Raw genomic sequence first — 22,085 nt, forward strand, 5'->3', positions numbered from 1 at the left:
CTTGCCTGCCTGCTTTTGTTCACACTTGCTCCCTCTAGCTAGCACATCTTCACTCTGCCACATAAAATCCTATGCTCTCGCTTTTTCAGCCCCATCTCCAGCACCACTCTTTTAGCCTGTAAAAATTTCCACATTTTGCATCCTATCTGGCCAACCCTGAACTCCCAGTTGTAAACTCCTCGACCCTAAACCCAGGAGCTACCTGACAGCAGGCTAGCAATTTCTCTCAATTACATGAGCTTCCCATAGTGTCTGGAGGACCACAGATGGTCTGGAAGATCCGTGACACTATTCTGTTTCCTTGATAAGAAAAGATTATTTTGATATGGGTCTTGCTGGAGACTAAGTGTAAATCACCAAAGTGCATTAAATGATACAAATACCTGATTTCAGATTTAAGGTAAAAAAATATTACTCCAGGGCTGTAGTCAGGTGGGAGTTGTCAGAATACACCTTGGGCTTCAAGGTTTGTTCAGCTGTCCTCTTGGCGCAGAGACGGCAATGCCAGTGGTTTGAGGGTCCTTCTCTGCTTCAGGAAAACCACACGCTGAGAAGTGAATGCTGCGGTAGCACCATTGTGTAAGTAGGGCAGAGAAACTTGTAGCTCAAGAGGTGAGATACTTGCAAACCCCATTTGAACTCTGAACTCGTCTGTTTTAAAGCAGAAAAATGATCACATCATTCTCTGGCCCCCAAATTTCAAACGGCTCTCTACTGCCAACAAGATTAATCTAGACTTTATGGCCTGGCCTATAAGAGCTGCCACAAACCAGCCTCAGCTTACCTTTCTGGCTTTAGAAGTGTCCCAGTCCTGCCACAGCCACACTGCCTTTACATCATTTCCCAAATGAACACACATATGCTAAAGTCTTGCTGAGGAAATGCTATGATGTAATTTTAAAGGGGGAAATAGTAATATCCCATTTGTAATCTCATAGGGCAGATGATATTAATAATAGTTACTATGTACCAAGCATTGTACAAATAGCACTTAACACACTTTAACTCCTTTTAATCTTCATAGCCTAACCATAATCATATTTGACTGAAAGGAAACTCAGGTATTAAGAAACTCGCCCAAGGCCATATACTTAGGAAAATGGTGTAGGCAGGGTTTTAATGAACACTCTAGCTTCTTAAACACCATGACATTCTGGAAAGATTTGTTCTCTGGGGAGGGATTGTCCTGCCAACATCTGAACCTCCAGGAACTTTTATTGCCTCTGCTGGCTTTTGCTGGCTTTATGACTTTGCTGGTTAAAGTTGAGCCTTGCAAAGGAGAAAATGGACAAAATCTCTCTTAAAACCAGTGCTCCTCAGAGCCAGGGTGCACATTATAATTTGATCATTTAATTTTTTTCTAAAAAGGACCAAACAAAGCTAGGGGCTCCTCTGTATCATCTCTCTTGCTGCTGAGCACCCTTACTGAATTACAAGTTCTTAAGTGAAATGTTTATGTGAGTTGTGTAATTTAACCATGCTTTCCTCAAGAATGCACTGTTACTGGATCACAGCTGTGGAAGTATTGCAAACAACTTGACCATACCTGGAATGCCTTCCTAGTTGGAGAGTGGCCTGCAGTGGGTCTCCATCTTGGTGGCATGCTGGAATCACAAGCTAGGTGGAGCTTTGAGAAATACCCAGCGACTGGGCTGCTCGCCAGTTAAATTGATTCTGGTATGTATGTACTTGGGGTGGGTGGGCAGCCATTGGCAGATTTTGAAAGTACCCAGGTGATACTAATACGACTGGGCTAGAGAAAAAGGCTGTGTGTTGATGTACCTGTAGTGATCTGCAGTCTTTAATAGTGAGTTCAATCCCTAATTAACAAAACTGGAACAATAGGGGTCCTTTCTTACTGTCCAAATGCATTTTTCAAAATGTGAACAAAAATAGTAGTATCCTAGTGCATACATGAATTAATGAAACTAAAAAAATACTTAGGTGTAGGCTATCCCTGGGAGTCTTGTTACTGAAAGTATATTCAGCTTTGGTTTGAGAATTTGTTTCATTGGCCTCACTTGGGAGCTGGTTAGACTGCAGAATGTCAGGCCCTCCCAGAGATCTATGCATTTCCACAAGACCCACATATTTAAAGTGTGAGAAGCATTCCCTGGAGATTATCTCTGTCAGCCCTCATTTTATAGATGAGGTTGAAAGAAAACAGAGTATGAATGAGCTGAAGGAACTCCCACCCAGAGACTAAACCCCCCACACTGGGAGCCGAGAGAACACATCTGCTGACTCCTGGGCTTGGGACGTTTCTCCTACATTTTGCTGAAATGGCATACAAATGAATTATTATGGGTTTCTTCCCCTGAGTGGATCCAGATTATCTTCCTTCTGTATCAACTATGTTTTGAGGAAGATGGGGTTTTTAATGATCAACTCATGTTTGTAAAAGGAGAAAGAGACTTCTACAATAAAACATACACATTAAAAGTAGAATTGATCTGTAAAATCTAATTTTACCTTGGTCTCAAAGAAAAAACTCTACTCTCAAAGAGAACTACTAAAAAACCATTTTTTAAAAGAAGAAAAAAATGCTTTAAGTATGAAACTATAAAATGGAATTTTCTTTGAACTGTAGTGGATAAAAACAAATCTTAAAAGTTGGGTTTCACTCCAAGAAAAGTTAGTTTTGTTTTGTTTTTTGTTTTTCTAACCTTTTCTCCCAGTTTTATTGAGACATAATTGACATATAATATTATATTAGTTTAGGGTGTATAACATAATGATTTGATATATGTATATATTGCAAAATGATTACCACAATAAATTTAACATCCATGATCTCATAGTTGGAAAATTTTTTTTCTTATGATGAGAACTTTTAAGATCTACTCTCTCAGCAACTTTCAAGTACACAGTGCAATACTGTTAACTGTAGTCATCAAGCTGTATATTACATCCCCAGGACTTATTTATCTTATGACTAGAAGTTTGTACGTTTTGACCACTTTGACCCATTTCACCCATACCCCACCCCCCACCTCTGGCAACCACCAATTTGTTCCCTGTATCTATGAGTTCAGTTTTTCTGGATTCCACATGTCAGTAAGATCATACAATATTTGTCTTTCTCTGCCTGACTTATTTCTCTTAGCATAATGCTCCCAAGGTCTATCCATGTTGTAGCAAATGGCAGAATTTCGTTGTTTTTTTATGGCTCAGTAATATTCCAGTGTGTTTATGTTTGTGTGTGTGTGCATATATCTATATCTATATCTATATCTATATCTATATCTATATCTATATCTATATCTGTACCTCGCATCTTTCTCTGTTAATCCATTGATGGACACTTAGGTTGCTTCCATATCTTGGCTATTGTAAATACTGCAGTGAACATTAGGGTGCAGATGTCTTTTCAGATAGTAATATTGTTTTCTTTGGATATAACCCAGAAGCGGGATTACTGGATCATATGGGAGTTCTATTTTTAATTTTTTGAAGAACCTTCATACTGTTTTCCATAACAGTTGCACCAATTTACATTCCTACCAACAGTGCATAAGGGTTCCCTTTTTTCTCATTCTCACCAACATTTATTATTTCTTGTCTTTTGGACAGTAACTATTTTGACTGGTGTGATATTTCATTATGGTTTTGATTTGCATTTTCCTGATCATCAATGATGATGAACATTTTTTCATGTGTCTGTTGCCCTTTTGCATGTCATCTTTGGAAAAATGTCTGTTCAGTTCCACTTCCATTTTTTAATTGGATTGCTAGTTTTTTTGCTATTGAGTTGTATGATATTAACCTTTTTTTAGACATATTATTTTCAAATATTTTCTCCCATTCTGTAGGTTTCCTTTCCATTTTGTTAATGGTTTCCTTTGCTGTGCAAAAGCTTTTTGGTTTTGGTTTGATTTGTTTGTTTTTGCATTTTTAAAAATTGAAATATTGTTGATATACAATCTTATGCTGTTTTCAAGTATACAACACAGTGTGTTGCTCCTCAGCAACAAGAAGGCGGGGGGTGGGGGGGACTAGCAGGACCAGCCTGTTATACCCGGGGGCTGAGCGAGAGGGCAAGTGTCGACGGCTCTGTCACCCTCCCCAGAGATCCCGGGAAAACAAAACCACACCAAGCCGGGAGATGTGTCAGCTTTGGAGGCGCAGCAAAACTCGGCTTTATTGCATCAGAAGCTTAGTTATATAGGGGAAGATAAGGAAGTAGCAGAAACCAATGGGAATTGATTATCTCATCTGTCACTAGCGTCTTAGGCAGGTTTTAGGTTGGGTGGGGAGGTGGAGTTAGGGCTAAGAGCGCGCGCGGGAACTCAGTTGGGCCACGAATGCGGAAGTAATGAGGGAGGGTGGAAACCTCCAGCCTGCGGCCGCCTCATAGTCACAAGCCCAAAAGAGGCAAAAGGTCCCAACAACAGTGGTTTAACAGTTACCAGTATTATTAAATCCTCACCCCCTCTGGTGTGGTTAATATCTCTCAATGTAGAAAGATGTTACAGAATCATTGACTGTATTCTCCATGCTGTACTATCATCCCCATGACCAACTTATATTGTGATTGTGAATTACTGTGCCCCTTTATTCCTCTACCCCTTAGTACCACTAGTCACTTCTCAGTGTCTGTGAGTCTACTGCTGTTTTGCTTTGTTTTTATATTCCACAAATAAGTGAAATCATATGGTATTTGTCTTTCTCTGCCTGGCTAACTTCACTGAGCATAATATCCTCTAGATCCATCCATGTTGTTGCAAATGGCAGGATTTCTTTTCTTTTTATGGGTAAATTATATTCCACCATGTATATGTACCACATCATCTTTATCCATTATCTATTGACAGACACTTAGGTTGCTTCCATATCCTGGCTATTGCAAATAGTCCCCTGATAAACATAGGGGTGTATATATCTTTTTGAATCATGGGTTTTGTTTACTTCGGGTAAATTCCCAGGAGTACAATTACAGGGTCAAATGGTATTTCTATTTTTAGCTTTTATTCTGCTTTCCATAGTGGTTCCACTAATTTTTATTCCCACCAGCAGTGTAGGAGTGTTCCCATTTCTCCACATCCTCACCAGCATTTGTTATTCCTTGTATTTTGGATAGTGGCCATTCTGACTAGTGTGAGGTGATATTGTGGTTTTGATTTGCATTTCCATGATTATTAACTATGTGGAGAATCTTTTTATGTGCCTGGTGGCCATTTGTATTTCTTGTTTGGAGAAGGGTCTGCTCAGGTCCTCTGCCCATTTATTAATTGGGTTATTTGTTTTTTGGGTGTTGAGGCATATGAGTTCTTTATGTATTTTGGATGTTAACCTTTTATCAGATAAGTCATTTACGAATATATTCTCCCATACTGCAGAATGCCTGTTTGTTCTGCTGATGGTGTCCTTTGCTGTATAGAAACTTTTTAGTTTGATGTAGTCCCACTTATTCATTTTTTATTTTGTTTTCCTTGACTGAGGAGATGTGTCCAGGAAAAAATTGCTCATGCTTATGTTTCAAGAGATTTTTGCCTATGTTTTCTTCAAAGAGTTTTATCGTTTCATGACTTACATTCAGGTCTTTGATCCATTTCAAGTTTACTTTTGTATATGGAGTTAGACAATAATCCAGTTTCATTTTTGTACATGTAGCTGTCCAGTTTTGCCAACACCAGTTGTTGAAGAGGCTCTCTTTTCCTGATTGTATATTCATGGCTCCTTTATCATATTAATTGACCACATATGCATAGGTTTGTATCTGGGCTCTCCATTCTGTTCCATTGATTTATGGGTCCGTTTTTTGTGCCAGCACCAAATTATTTTGGTTACTATAGCTTTGTAGAATACCTTGAAGTCAGGGAGCATAATCCCCCCAGTTTTGTTCTTCTTTCTCAGGATTGCTTGGCTATTTGGGGTCTTTTGTGCTTCCAGATGAATTTTAGAACTATTTGTTTTAGTTCATTGAAAAATGCTACTGTTATTTTGATAGGGATTGTATTGAATCTGTAAATTGCTTGTGGCAGGATGGCCATTTTGACAATATTCTTCCTATCCACAAGCATGGTATAGATTTCCATTTATTGGTGTCTTCTCTAATTTCTCTCAAGAGTGTCTTATAGTTTTCAGGGTATAGGTCTTCCACCTCCTTGGTTAGGTTTATTCCTAGGTATTTTATTCTTTTTGTTGCAATTGTAAATGGAATTGTTTTCTTGAGTTCTCTTTCTGCTAGTTCATTGTTAGTATATAGGAATGCAACAGATTTCTGTGTATTAATTTTGTATCCTTCAACTTTGCTGAATTCGGTTATTAGTTCTAATAGTTTTTTTGGTGGAGTCTTTAGGGTTTTCTATGTATAATATCATGTCATCTGCAGTTAGTGACAGCTTAATTTCTTTCTTACCAGTTTGGATGCCTTTTATCTCTTTGTGTTGTTTGATTGCTGTAGCAAGGACCTCGAGTACTATGTTGAATAAAAGTGGTACGAGTGGGCATCCTTGTCTTGTACCTAATCTTAGAGGAAAAGCTTTCAGCTTTATGCTATTAAGTATGAAGTTGGCTGTGAGTTTTTTGTATATTGCCTTTATTATGTTGAGGTACTTACCCTCTATACTCATTTTGTGAGAATATTTATCATGAATGGATGTTGAATTTTGTCAAATGCTTTTTTAGCATCTACTGAGATGATCATATGACTTTTATTCTTTTTGTTAATGTGGTGTATGGTACTGATTGATTTATGAATATTGTACCATCCTTGCATCCCTGGAATAAATCCCATTTGGTTATAGTTGATGATCTTTTTGATATATTTTAAAATTTGTTTTGCTGATATTTTGTTGAGGATTTTTGTATCTAAGTTCATCAATGATACTAGTCTAGAATTTTCTTTTTTTGTGGTGTTTTTGTCTAGTCTTGGTACTAGAGTGATGTTGGTCTCATAGAATGAGTTTAGAAGTAGTCCCTCTTCTACTTTTTAGAACACTTTAAGAAGGATGGGTATTAGCTCTTCTTTAAATGTTTGGTAGAATTCAGCTGTAAAGCCATCTGGGTATGGGGTTTTCTTTTTGGTGGGGGATTTCTTATGGATTTGATTTGATTTCATTGCTTGTAATTGGTCTGTTCAGATTTTCTGTTTCTTCCTGGGTCAGTCTTGGAAGGTTATATTTTTCTAGAAAGTTGTCTATTTCTTTTAGATTGTCCAATTTATTGGCATACAATTTTTCATAGTATCTCTAATAATTCTTTGTATTTCCATGGTATCTGTTGTGATTATTCCTGCTTCATTTCGGATTTGTTTTATGTGTGCATGCTCTCTTTTTTTCTTGATAAGTCTGGCTAGGGGTTTATTTATTTTGTTTATTTTCTCAAAGAACCAGCTCCTGGTTTCATTGTTTTTTTCTATTGTTTTTTTCTTCTCTATTTCATTTATTTCTGCTCTGATCTTTATTATGTTCCTCCTTCTACTAACTTTGGGTTTCATTTGTTTTTCTTTTCCTAGTTTCTTTAATTGTGAGTTTAGATTGTTTATTTGGGGTTGTTCTTGTTTCTTGAGATAAGCCTATATTGCTATGTACTTAGAACTGCCTTTACTGCGTCCCACAGGTTTTGGGCTCTTGCGTTTTTGTTTTCATCTGTCTCCATGTATGGTTAATTTCTGTTTTAATTTGGTCATTGATCCATTGGTTATTTAGAAGCATGTTGTTTAGCCTCCATGTGTTTGTCAGCTTTTTTGTTTTCTTTGTGTAATTTATTTCTACTTTCATACCATTGTGGTCTGAGAAGCTGCTTGATAAAAATTTCAATCTTTTTGAATTTATTGAGGCTCTTTTTGTGGCCTTGTATGCAATCTATTCTGGAAAATATTCCATATACTCTTGAGAATAATGTGTATCCTGCTGCTTTTGGGTGGAATGTTTTGTAGATATCTGTTAAGTCTGTCTGATCTAATTCTTGCCTCTGTTTCCTTATTTATTTTCTGTCTGGTTGATCTGTCTCTTGATATGAGTGGTATGTTAAAGTCCTGTAAAATGAATGTGTTTCAGTCTATTTCCCTTTTTAATTCTATTAATATTTGTTTTACATATTTAAGTGCTCCTATGTTGGGTGCATAGATATTTATAATGGTTATAGTCTCTTCTTGGACTGATTGATCTCTTTATCATTATGTAATGTCCTTCTTTGTCTCTTGTTCCTTTCTTTGCTTTGAAATCTATTTTGTCTGGTACTCCTGCTTTTTTCTCCCAATTATTTGCATGAAATATCCTTTTCCTTCCCTTCACTTTTAGTTTTTGTATGTCTTTGGGTCTGAAATAAGTCTTTTGTAGGCAGCAGATAGATGGGTCTTGTTTCTTTATCCATTCTGTCACTCTGTGTCTTTTGATTGGTGCATTCAGTCCATTTACATTTAAGGTGATTATTGATAGATATGTGCTATTTGCCATTTTATCAATTGTTTTCTGGGTGTTTTTATAGCTCCCATTGTTTCTTTTTTGTTTTTTTTTTTATTATGGTATGATTGATATACACTCTTATGAAGGTTTCACATGAAAAACAATGTCGTTACTACATTTACCCATATTATCAAGTCCCCACCCATACCCCAATGCAGTCACTGCCCATCAGTGTAGTAAGATGCCACAGATCCACTATGTGCCTTCTCTGTGCTACACTGTTCTCTCCATGATCCCCCATACCATGTGTACTAAACATAATACCCTTCAATCCCCTTCTCCCTCCCTCCCCACACACCCTCCCATACCCCTTCCCTTTGGTAACCACTAGTTCATTCTTGGAGTCTCTGAGTCTGCTGCTATTTTGTTCCTTCAGTTTTGCTTCATTGTTATACTCCACAAATGAGGGAAATTATTTGGCATTTGTCTTTCTCCACCTGGCTTATTTCACTGAGCATAATGTCTTCCAGCTCCATCCATGTTGTTGCAAATAGTAGGATTTGTTTCTTTCTTATGGCTGAATAGTATTCCATTGTGTATATGTACTACCACATCTTCTTTATCCATTCATCTACAGATGGACACTTTGGTTGCTTCCATGTCTTGACTATTGTAAAAAGTGCTGCGATAAACGTAGGGGTGCATATGTCTTTTTGAATCTGAGAAGTTGTATTCTTTAGGTAAATTCCAAGGAGTGGGATTCCCGGGTCAAATGGTATTTCTATTTTTAGTTTTTTGAGGAACCTCCATATTGCTTTCCACAATGGTTAAACTAGCTTACATTTCCACCAGCAGTGTAGGAGGGTCCCCCTTTCTCCACACCCTCACCAGCATTTGTTGTTCTTAGTCTTCTCAATGCTAGCCATCCTCACTGGTGTGAGGTGATATCTCATTGTGGTTTTAATTTGCATTTCCCTGATGATTAGTGATGAGGAGCATCTTTTCATGTGTCTGTTGGCCATCTGAATTTCTTTGGAGAACTGTCTCTTCATATCCTCTGCCCATTTGTTAATTGGGTTATTTTCTTTTTGGATGTTGAGGCATGTAAGTTCTTTATATATTTTGGATGTTAACCCCTTGTCAGATATGTCATTTACAAATGTATTCTCCTATAATGTAGGATGCCTATTTGTTCTGTTGATGGAACCTTTGCCATACAGAAACTTTTTAGTTTGATGTAGTCCCATGTGTTCATTTTTGCTTTTGTTTTCCCTTGCTTGAGGAGATGTATTCAGGAACAAGTTGCTCATGATTATATTCAGATGTTTGCCTATGTTGTCTTCTAAGAGTTTTATGGTTTCATTACTAACATTCAAGTCTTTAATCCATTTCAAGTTTACTTTTGTGTATGGGGTTAATCCCATTGTTTCTTTCTTCCTCTCTTATATTTTTCTCTTGTTATTGATTTTTTTTGTTCTTCTTCCTCCTCCTCCATCTGCATTCTTTGTGTATCCCTTGACTGATTTTGTATATAGTTGATTTTGCTTCTTTTGTTCTGTATTAGTTTCATATTGCTTAGTAATTAATTGGTCTACTACCTTTACTATGGGTTTATTTTCACTGGTGAAAACTGTTCAGTTATAGGAACATTTCCATCTACAACAGTCCCTTTAACATATCCTGTAAGGCTGGCTTAGTAGGGGTGAATTCCTTCAACTTCTGTTTATTTGGAAATTGTTTAATACCTGCTTCAAATTTAAACGATAACCCTACCAGGTAGTGGATCATTGGTTGGAGGTACTTCTCTTTCAGTACATTAAATATAATCATGCCACTCCCTTCTGGCCTGTAAAGTTTCTGCTGAGAAGTCTGCTGATATCCTGATGGGGTATCCTTTATGAGTAATCTTTTTTCTCTCTCTCTAGTTGCTTTCAATACTCTCTCCTTATCCTTGATCTTTGCCATGTTAATTATTATATGTCTTGGTGTTGTCTTCCTGTGGTTCCTTTAGTTAGGCATCTCTGTACTTCCATGACCTGAGTGTCTATTTCCTTCTCCACATTGGGGAAGTTTTCAGCAATTATTTCCTTGAAGAGACTTTCTATCCCTTTGTTTCCCTCTTCTCCTTTGGTACCCCTATTATGCAGATACTGTTTTGCTTGGATTGGTCACACAGCTCTCTTATTATTCTTGCATTCCTAGAGATCCTTTTTTCTCTCTGTTTCTCAGCTTCATTGTGTTCCTGTTCTCTAATTTCCTTCTCATTGACTGTCTCCTCTACCTGCAATAATCTACTCTTAAATCCCTCCATTGTGTGTATTTTTCAGCGTTGAGTGGCTCTTTTTCAGGTCTTCCATTTCTTTGTTGAAGTCCTCCCTGAGATCTTGGATATTTTTCTGTAGATCTGTGAGCATGTTTACGACTTTTACTTTGAAATCCATATCAGGAAGATTGGTAATCTCCATTTCATTTAGCCCTCTTTCTGGTGTCTTGTCCTGTATTTTTGTTTGGAACATGTTCCTTTGCCTCCTCATTGTGTTTCTTCCTTTGTACTGGATGGCTTTGCTACCTGACCTATGTAGTAATAGCTTTATATAGCAGGCTTCCTGTGGTGCCCAGACTCTCAACACTCATTACTCTCCAGTGTCTTATTTTACTTTGCAGGAGGCACATGCAGGTTGGCATGCAGTGGGCGGAGCTCCTTTCGGTCTGTCTTCTGTGGTGGTCTGAGTCTGGGCTGGCAGTTTGCTTCAGCTGTTCCTCTGTGATCAGTGCAGAAGTCTCTGCCAGAATTGCTGTGGGTGGGGCTGCCATCTCCCTGGCCTGCAGCAGTGGCGGGGCTGCAGTGTTAATGGTGTGGGTGGGCTGATGTGCAGCTCTGCCCAGGCCTCATGTGCAGTAGTGGGCTTGGACAATTGTGGGGAGGAAGGAGATCTTCATGCTGGCTTCTGCAGACACCTCCCCAGTTGGGCTGAAATGGAACCAAGGAAGCCGGAGTCTCTGTCTGCCAGGCTGCAAAGTCTGCGTCTGCTGCTGAGCCGAGTGGGTTGGCTGGCAGTGCACAGGGAGGAGCTTCAGGGCTGCATTGCCAGTTAGTGGGATGGAGTGTCTGGGACTCCCAGGAGTTCCTGACCTGTTGGGCCAAGGGAGGGATGGGAAGGTATCCTCCCCTTGCCCTTTCTCCTGAGGAGAGAGCTCCGTCCAATCCTTGCCCCTCTGACACCCCTGCTGGAAAGTCTTTCAAACTGCCGCCCTTGCTTTTGTCTCAGGGGAACTGGTGGAGCTGGCCTGTTCTCCACAAGTGGCTGGAATCTCAGCCTCCTCAAGAGTTCTACCTGTCCTTGGTGTCCAGCCCCAGTAATCACCAGAACCCAATGTAATGTGGGCTTGTGTTCCTAGAGCAGATCTCCAGGGCCGGGTATACAGTGCGCCTGGGCTCCTATCCCCTACCCACTCTGCTCTTCTTCCTCCTGCCTGTAGGCTTGGGTTGGGGGAGGGCTTAGGTCCTGCTTGATTGTGGCTCTGCATTTTACCCTTTTCTGTGACGGCTTCTCTTCTTCCCGAGGTGTAGGTAGTCTGCTCTGCTGCCTTCAGGTCATTTTCAGGTTTAGTTGTATTTGCTCTATTTTCTTCTTTTATGTGTTTTGGGGAGGAGATTTCCACCTTACCTTCCTATTCCACCATCTTTTTCTCCCTGAAAAAGTTAGTTTTTGGTATAAATATTGCTTAAAGTTAGTTGGTATAAATTTTTACCAGGCTACAAATTTTGGATGAAAGGAGATATAATAGTTTATGTCTCTCCATAACTGAAATCACTTCACTCTGAGGCACTCCATTTTCCTAATGGTGGGAGACTTAATATTATCAAATCAGAGTCACTTGTTCAATCTCCTTAGATTAAATGCTGAGGCAAAAATCAGGGTATACCTCTGCTCCAAAGGACAAGGATGAGAGCAAGGGTGCTTCTGTAATGGCTGGCCTTCAGGCAGGGCACAGGCAGCACGAGCTGCCCCTGTCGGCCTGAGTGGAGTCACCTGGCCTGGTGCCATCAATACACCTGCTGCCTGTTTTCCCACTGCAGCCTTGCCTGCTGCTCTCAGGGCCATGATACCTGCATCCACTGTGCTGCCTCTTTCTGATCTAGCATCTCCCAAACTTACCTGTGGGACCCCTGTTCTATCCACCTCTTCTGGCTGGGCCTGGAGCCAGGAGTGCAAAGCACTAGCATTTTTCAGAGACCCACTGTGGTTGAACCCTAGTCTCAGAGCCTAGTGATTTCTCCTGCCTACCTGTTTGTGGAATGCCTCTCTTTTTGGTGGGAATTGCTCTGATGTAGTTAAATCTTTCTTCTGCTCCACTGCTCATGCTACAAATTCCATGCTCTGTTTTGTTCAGGTCATAGCTCTTGATATGTAAAAGTAACTTTTTTTTAAGTTAAAAATCTCCTTTTCCCTTCAATGCTGAGATCTTAGAGTTGAATGAAGGTCTCCCCAGGTGCTCAAAAGCCAGGTGCTAAAAAGAACCTTCCTTTTTCCAGGCTGCATCACCCATACTTTGAGAACAATGTACAAAGAAAGCCCTTACTACTACTTGGGTGGCAGAGAGAAGAGCAGAGGCAAAATGCTGGACAATAAATCAAAACACAACCTTGCCCAAATCCTGTAGATTAGACCATATTTTAAGTCTGGAATGCTGTCTTTTTTTATTTTATTTTATTTTGGTATCATTAATCTACAATTACATGAAGAACATTATGTTTACTAGGCTCCCCCCTTCACCAAGTACCCCCACATACCCCTTCACAGTCACTGTCCATCAGCATAGTAAGATGCTGTAAAATCACTTGTCTTCTCTGTGTGCACAGCCCTCCCTGAGCCCCCCCAACACTATACATGTTAATCGTAATTGGAATGCAGTCTTTTATGTCAGGCTGCAGTTTATGAGAGGCAGTAAATTCAATTGTGTAAGCATTTTTTGAGTACTCTGTGCAAGATACTTTAAAAAGTCCTATATAAGATGTGTTAAGTCCCTGCCCTAAGGTGTATATTAATTATCTATACATGATGCTGTATAGATAAGCCACAAATTCAGTGGCTTAAAACAACACATATGTATTATAGTTCTGGGGTTCCAAAGTCCAAATCCAGTCTCACTGGGCTAGAGTCAAGGTGTTGGAAGACCTGCCTTCCTTCTGGAGGCTCCAGGGAAAAACCCATTTTCTTGTCTTTTCCGGAATCCAGAGGCTGCCCGCATTCTTTGGCTTGTGACTCTGTCCTCCATATTCAAAGCCAGCTGTGTAGCATCTCTCCTTTCTGACTGCTGCTTCTGTCCTTAAGTCCTTTCTTTCTGATTCTGACCCTCCTTCCTCCCTCTTAAGACAATCCTTGTGATTACTTTGGGCCATCCAAATAATCTCCCTATCTCAAGATCCTTAATGTGATCACAACCTGTAGAGTCCCCTTTAGGATGTAACGTAGCGTATTCATAGGTGTAGGGATTAGGATGGGGGCACCTTTGGTGGGGGTATAGCTCACTAGGGGGGTGCCAACAGGAGAGGACAAGGATGAGATATAAATAGCTAGGAAGTTTTCTGAGATACAAATCTGTTTTTCTTCCTGTGTTTAATTTTTCATCCTTCCTCGTTTGAGCAGGGAGCCATGCTCTGACCTCGCCTCAGAGGGGGCAGAAAGCAGAAGCTGCTGGCAAGACAGTTCCCTTTCTGACTTTTGACTCTAAAGCCTCAGTGTGTTGAGGAAGTTGAGCTGGGTGTCTCGGGGAGAGGTGAGGAGGCTGGGGCTGAGGGAGGGCTCCCGGGTGCCTGGGCTGGGTGGGGGTGAGGAGTCTTCCACAGAGCCTGTGTGCCCTGGAAGTGGGGAGAAAGGATTGCTGGGCTCTTGGCTTTGGCGGGGTTCCAGGGCCCTGTGGCGTAGCCCAGAAGCCCGGAGTCAGCAGCTGGTGTAAAGGAGATTACGGGGTGTCCTGGCGGCCGAACTCCAGAGGAACCTCCCAAGGGCCTTGGTCCTTCGGAGAGTGCCAGGAATGACAGATCAAAATACTCCCCAGCATGGCTTGGAATGGATGGGGGCTTGGAATGAAAATAAATTGGTTTGATGAAAATAAGGAAATTCAGTATTTCTTGCCCAACTGTCTAAGCCATAAATAAGAAATAAAATAAGATCACTGCCATAAAGGGTATATAAAGACAACAGCTAAGTTTCTTCATTCCTCCCAGCTCTCATTAAGTACAGATCTTCCTCCATGTGTGGGGTTACCTCCCAATAAAACTTCCCCAAGTGTAAAACATCATAAACTGAGAGCACGCTTAATACCCCTAGCCTAAGAAACCTCACAGCTTAGCCTCGCCCACCTTCATGTGCTCAGGACACTTACATTAACCTACACATGGGCACAGTCATCTCACACAAAGACTGTTTTGTAATATCTCACGTAATGTATTGACTACTATACTGAAGTGGAAAACAGAAGGGCTGTGTGGGTACAGAATGGTGTCAGTATGTTGGTCGTTTACCCTGTGATCACGTGGCTGACAGGTTGCTGGGGCTGCTCTGCCCAGCATCAGGAGAGTTTTGGACCACATATCGCTTGCCCAGGAAAAGATAAAAATTCAAAGTATATTTTTTATGAATCACTTTTTCACATATCACTTTTGTACCATTGTGAAATGGAAGAATCCTGAGCAGAACTATCATAGGAAGTGGGAGACCCCCCCTATAGTGAGAAATGCAGTGAAATAATAGGGGATTATACTTCAGGGTAATAGGGAGGGGAGTACAGGATGCAGAGGGACACCTAATTTCAATTCAGAGGGTCAGGAAAAACTTTCTGAAAGAACTGACATCTAAGGTGAATGGGGGATGTCAAGCGTTGGTGATGGGAAAACAGTGACAGCAAAGGGGGAAATGGGAGGAAGAGCCTCCATACAAGAATGCCCAGGTCAGGGGCTGAATTTCAGCAGATGCTCTGGCTTGTTGGTCTACTACCCTATTCCCTTCGAGCAAGGGGTGGCCATATTTCTCCCCACTTTCCTCAGCTTGTGCTCCTTCCCCTGTTTAATAAGGGAAGTTCCTCATTAGGATCCCCCTAAGTCTCTGAGACCTTTGGGACACCCCAGGCTGAGATGTGCCCCAGGCTGTGGGAAGTGTGTGTCTGGTGCTCAAAGAAGTTGCATTTGAAATCTAGGTTTTGACTCACTTGTGTAGATGTGTGAGTTGAAGCAGTAAAAATCAATGGGCTAAAAAAATGAAAGAAAGTGGAGATGGGAGAGAAGGAAAGTGGTGAAGAGGTATAAGGTTTGCTTATAGGTTAGTGAAGTTCAAAATGCCCTCACCCAACATTTTGTATTCTTAAATCAAGAGTTGGTGTAGTTTACCAGGCCAGTTCTCACAGCATGACTCAATATGGCCAACCTATACTGTACCACTAGAGAAACAAATCCCCCCTTAATACATCGTATTTCTATTTGTTCCAGGTTCTACCTGGGGGTTCCAGGAACTCATTTTTCTTACAGTTTCAGAGATAAAAGTGCCGCTTCCCTGCCTCTCACTCCAGCCTCCCGTGCACAGGCCTGACTTTCTCATGTGCCCCGGTGACAGTGGAAGAAGGTGGGGCACTGGGGCCTCCTGGGGTGGGCTGGGTGGGAAGGGAGGAGGGGGCTGTGGAGTCGTGGGAAGGAGGAAACTGCAGGAGCAGGGGGGCAAGGTCTCTGCCTGCCCAGTGCTGTGGTTCTGAAGGGCAAACTAGCTCTGGGGATGGGCAAAGCACTTCTGCTTTTCCTACAAGGATGACAGAAAATAATCTATATTACTAATAATTTTTTCTTTTTTTACTCCATTTCATTTCTGATGCTGTGTCTCTGGTCACCTGTCCTGGCAGATAAAAGGCATGACTCAGGTCTTCCTGGGTGTCTTGTCTGCTCGCTTCTCTTCTTTAACCAGCATCTGTGGCTCCGGTCTGAAGCAGGCATGGAGGGCGGGAAGTGCTGTGTGGTTTTGGTCTGCACTGAGCCCATGGAGAGAGGTGCCACAGCTCCTGCTACAGGGCCTGCGCTTGGAGCACAGGATTTGTGAGGTGCCTCTTCTTCCATGATCACCTCACACATGTGTGACCTGTAGGTTGGGTTTAAGTGACAGATACTGCAGTGGACTGAATGTTTATGTGCCCCCCACATCAATATATTGAAAACTACACCCCAGTGCATGTTAATAGGAGGTGGGGCCTTCAGAGGTGCTTAGTTCCTGAGGGTGGGGGCCTTATGAAGGGGCTTGGGGCCTTTATGAAAGGGACCCCAGAGAGCTCCCTTGCCCTTTCCACCATGACCATGTGAGGTCACAATGAGAAGAGAGCTGTGAGCCAGGAAGCAGGTCTCACCAGACCCTGAATCTTCTGGCACCTTGATCTTGGACTTTCCAGCCTCCCAAACTGTTGGAAATTAATTTCTGTTGTTTATAAGCCACCAGTGTATGGCATTTTTGATATAGAAGCCCAAATGGACTGAAACAGGTACTTTTAGTTTGACCTGCGCAGTTGAGCCCATTAATGATGAAGAGTTTGTAACCCAAACTTCGGATTTGAAAATTCAGAAGGTCTGGCAACACTGGCTCCACTCCTGTTGGGCCGCAGTCGGCCTGAGAATCGGCTGCCTCTCTGGGGAGGCCGCTTCACTTCAGGACACCCCAGCCCAGGGCTCCTCACAGGCTTTCACAACCATCTGTACTTCCCTCATTTAAGTCATGCATCTAGCCCCTGTAGGAGTCTGAGGTGTAACTCCCGGCCTAGATACAGACACTCATTTCCTGGAATCATACCTACTCCCACCCTCGTCCCCTGCCTGACCTGCCGGCTGCTGGGAGCAGTGTGTGAGTTATTTCTGCTGTAGGAACTTGAAAGATCCCTTTTCCCTCTGAAGGCTTTCACACTCTGTGTCCCTCATCACATCGGACAGGTGGCACCTTTTCCTACCCTGGAAGAGACTGCCTTCCCCCTTGTTCCTGAATAAAACATTCTGTTTATGCACATAATAAATTCCCTTCCCCTAAGGGCTTGTGCTTTTGAAACACAAAAGCCAGAAGACTGGAGAGGCTATTTTTATTTTGTTACATTCTTTGAGGAAATGAAGAACAGAAACTGCTCAAATAAAGGGAATAGGAGGCAGAAAACACTGTAAATTAAGATATAAAATTTTCTACAGCCATGATTACTGTTTAAGAAAATCATAAATGCTCAGTATGAAAGTTCAAACATTGCATAGGTGATACATCAGGAAACAAGTGTCCCCATACATCTCCCCACCCAGAGATGACAGCTATTCATGTATTCATTCAGAATTGTTATTTCTGATTTTTTTTTCTGAAATAGGATTATACTACTATATTGTTCTATACCTTGAATTTTTCCATTTAACAATATATTATGAACACCTTTCCATGTCAGTCCACACTGATTTATCTTATTGTTTTTATTGGCAGCAAGTGTCCCTGCATATGACTGAACCACTGTTTATTTCTCCAATACTCTAGTGATGGACCTTTTGACTGTTTAAAATTTTCATTATAATAGAAGCAATGGACATTCTTCTACATACTTGCACAACTTGTACAAATACATTGTGGAAGAGGATCTGTTGGGTCAAGGAGTTCATACATTCAAAATTTGGGCATATACTGCCAATAAATCCCCCACATTTTACAATGCCAGTTACACTGAATTAGAATTTTTACTTTTTCCACAGTGTTTTCAACATTAAGCTTTATCAGATAAAACTGATTTGCATCATCCCTTTCTATTAAAAATATGAACAAAATGTACTCTTCAGTCTTAGAATATAGTAAGTAAGTACACTGGCCACAATAGAAACTTTCTTTACTAAGATGTGTTCCACTAAGGATATGCTTAGTGACAAATTAGCAGGAAGAGAAACAGGGCTGGAGAAGCCTATAGGGATCAAGTCCAGCCTGGGGTGTGGCAGATGAGGCCAGACCCAAACCAAGCGATGGGGACCAAGGCAGTGAGCAACTTGAGAGAATGGGAGGGGAAAGGAGGGCAGGAGGACGTATGTCCATGGGGTGGCAGTCTGTGGGGGAGAAGCAAGGTCAGTTTGCACACATACTGTCTTTGCACTTGTTAAGTGTCAAATACATGTCTGAATCCTAGGTTCATAGTCTAGCATAGCAAGAGAGAGCTATAAAAAACATGCTGGTCCAGAGGTGCCAGTGGCCTGCAGATGGGTTATTTCTGTCACAGAAATGAAACAGAAAAGAGAAAAAGGGAATGAATTGTTAAATTCAGCGGGTCTTTCAGATATAACTTTAAAACTAGGGATGTGTTCTCAGCACTCCAGATCACTTTCCATCATATTTCTCTGTTCTTTACCCTCATAGACTCATTGTAATTTGTGATCATTTTATTAATGTTCACCTCTCTATTCAACCATAAACTGTAACATAGTGTTTCCACTGCCTGACACAGGGCCCCATATATAGTAAATGTTCGTAAGTATTTGGTGAATGAAATAAAGGAGAGAAAGAAAGAGGGGGTAGGGAAGGGGAGGAATGGGGCAGGGGGAAGGAGAGGAGAGAAGCAGAGGGGAAGAAAGTGCAGACAGGAGGAGAGGAGAGAAAGAAAAGAGAAAAGAGAGGTGGCCAGCAAGACCAAGCCAGCTGATTGGTGTGCACAGCATGAGATGGAATCCCACTGGCTCTCAACCCCTGGGGGAGACAGAGGAACCTGGGGTACATTCGAGATATGGGCAGTAGGGATCGGTAGGTACCCCAGCTTCTATATGTGAATAGTCTGCAGGATCATTGTTTGTGTTGCTAAGCACTAGGGACTTAGCTACAAGGTGTGGGTTTGAAGTATTACCATATTTGTAAACCCTCCAAGTTATCAGTAAGGATGCTCTTTATAAAATGTCCAGCTGGCTTGCATTGGTTTAAATAGGAAAGCTGTCTGAGATGGTCTAGGCCTGGGATGAAATTTAGAAAGTAGTTCAATAATATAAAAAATACATTTGAAAAATGAAACATATATGGTAGAAAGTACCTTCTAGCTTTCTAATAACTTCTTTTTAGCCTAGGTGACCCTCTGAGTAAATATAGGATACATATTTATAAGTAAAATTTATAAAAGATGGTCACATTCTCTGCCTACAGAATATCAAAAAATCCTGCAATTTCTGATGGAAAAAGTCACTTAAGCTTTTGTTGACTTGCTCATGAGTTGATTAAATTTCCTGAGTTATTGGTTTCAAAGCATTAGAATTAAGTGTTGAAAGAGATACAAAGGCTGTTAGAAATGGCTATTTACCTATGTTTTAAAATGTAACTGGAAGATGAAATTTAAATGCAAGAAAGTTGAGTAACTTTACAAGATTAGAATATGAGAATTTATCATCATTAAGAAAAGAAACCTCCATGATGGGTGTTTCAAAGACTGGGGGAAGATGGGGCAATTATTGACATATCCAGAATTCTGGGTACTGTGTACTGTGAATTCTGAAATAATACTGGCCTGAGAAATGAGAAATAATATTTGTCTGTGATTGCTCACATTGCAAACCCAAATAGTAGGACAGATGGTAGGCCATATTATTACCCAATTACAATTGGAAATTGGTTTGCTTGGGCTTACACATATGGTGAGCATTTGGAAATTCTAGACTTGATGCGCACAGAACATTTTAACTAAAAGCAGTGAAATGAACACAGATTTTGGACTTTTAGTTAGATTGTTTTTCTCTATACATGGCCATTTCTATTTCATATTGAAAAATTTAGCTAACAATCTTTGGAAGTTTGCATGAGAGTAAACTTGACTCCAAAAGAAACTTGGAGAACATGAATCTGTATTCAAAGCACAGCCAAAATAAAGAAGTAGTTCCACGTCAGCATGAGTTGCCAATAATAATGTTATAAAAAATGTTTTCCAGAAGCCAACAGTCTTTTTTTTTTTGTCTGCATGAAATAATTCAAACCATACTTAGTAAACAGAAGTTCTGGATGCAGTTTAAAACAATGAATCTCCATAGCATGCCCCATACAAACAGAAAGTTAAAGATTGAGAATTCACTCATGCAAAGGTCGCTTAGGTTTCCCACAATAGTGGGATTTGAGCAAACAAGTATTCATTGACTGCCTTGTATGTGGTCAGATTTATGAGGGAATGGTGGGGGATGGGCAGGTGGACTAATGAAGTTACTTAGGACTGTACCTAAAACGTGGTCCCTGACTTTGTAAAGCCTTCGCTGATTTGGAGGAATAACCTGGAAACGCATGAAACTGCTAAGTGACCATATAAAGCAGCGTGAGGCTGTGTACTGAAATGAGTAGTGAAATGTCTCTAAGCGTGATGGCGGTCATGGAAAGTGAATATAATGAAGACCAGAGGGGTTTTTCCTGGGCTAGACAGGCTATGGAGAGAGAAACTGCACAGAAAGGGCATTCCAGGAGGGCACAGGCTGGAAGCAAGGAGGACAGCAGGCGAGGGAGGGAGGAGGGGACTAGTGTGTCTGAATGATGGGGTCACAGCGATTCGGCTACTTCCCAGCAGGGGGAAGTCTTTGCTCCCCTGCCCATGCCTGCCTTACACTATCCATCCCTTTTATTTTATGTGCAACTCCATCTTTTGGTGCTGCCTGAACCATTTGCCTGCTCTGAATATTGTTCCTGTCTCTCCACCAGGCTTATTTTATACTATGTCAGAGTCAGACTGCTTGAGCCATTTCTTCCTTGGGTGGCTTCTCCACTTACCAGATGGGCAAATTATTTAACTTCTTTGTGCCTTAGTTTCCCCATCTTTAAAGAGGAGTTAATAATAATTAAATCCACTAATGAATATAGAGTTTTTACAACAGCAACCAGCACACAGTAAGTGATCCGTGAATGTTAACTGTAATGTCAGCTATTCCTTGTTTGGTTCAGGATTCATTTTGAAAATTAAACTGGTGACGTATGGGGGATCATCTTTGGAGACACTTATAGTCCAGTGTCTGGGCAAGAAAGGCTGAATGACAGTGAAGACCCTGGATCTGGTGGCTGAGCTGAAGTGTCACCCCTCATAGCTTCTCTAGTATCAGTGCCACCCTACACCCTGTCCCTGTCTGAGTGCCCACACCCTCAGGAAACCTTCCACAGATGGTGACAGTTGGCATCAGGGGACCAATGAGGTTAGGTTTGTTTATTGACAAAAAAGAGAGTGAATGGAGATGAGATAAGATGAAAATATCTTCTGAAAAGAGTTTAAGCAACTGATTGCATAGACAGAAGAGGTGAAACTTGAAATTGGGGAACCATATCCATGAACATGAAATTTAAGGAAAGGGAAGAGAAAGAGGCACCAAGAACAAGAAATCAAAGATAGAGGAGACAAATCAGAGAAGATGCCTTATGGAAGCCATAAAAAAGGTTCAAGAAGAAGGGATTTTTTTTCATGACCCATCTGAATATTCAATTTCCACATCAGAATCTGTGCCTCTGCCTATGGTTTACAAAATGTTTCTCACAAACCCTAATGTTCTGTGACCCTGTCAATCTTTCAGGAGTTCTTAGGGTTCTACTCTCCTGCCCACTCACCACCCCTCAAAACTGGACAGTTGACCATTAGCTCCAGATAGCCCAGTTCATGGGGTACCCACGACCACCCATTCTTTCTGCCACCTGTCTGTTTTCTTCTCTTTTCTCAAAGCAGAAAGACTAATTTCATATACAGAAATTACAGCCA

This window comes from Manis pentadactyla, chromosome 11, assembly GCF_030020395.1.
Source record: "Manis pentadactyla isolate mManPen7 chromosome 11, mManPen7.hap1, whole genome shotgun sequence".
In the NCBI taxonomy this organism is placed as follows: domain Eukaryota; kingdom Metazoa; phylum Chordata; class Mammalia; order Pholidota; family Manidae; genus Manis; species Manis pentadactyla.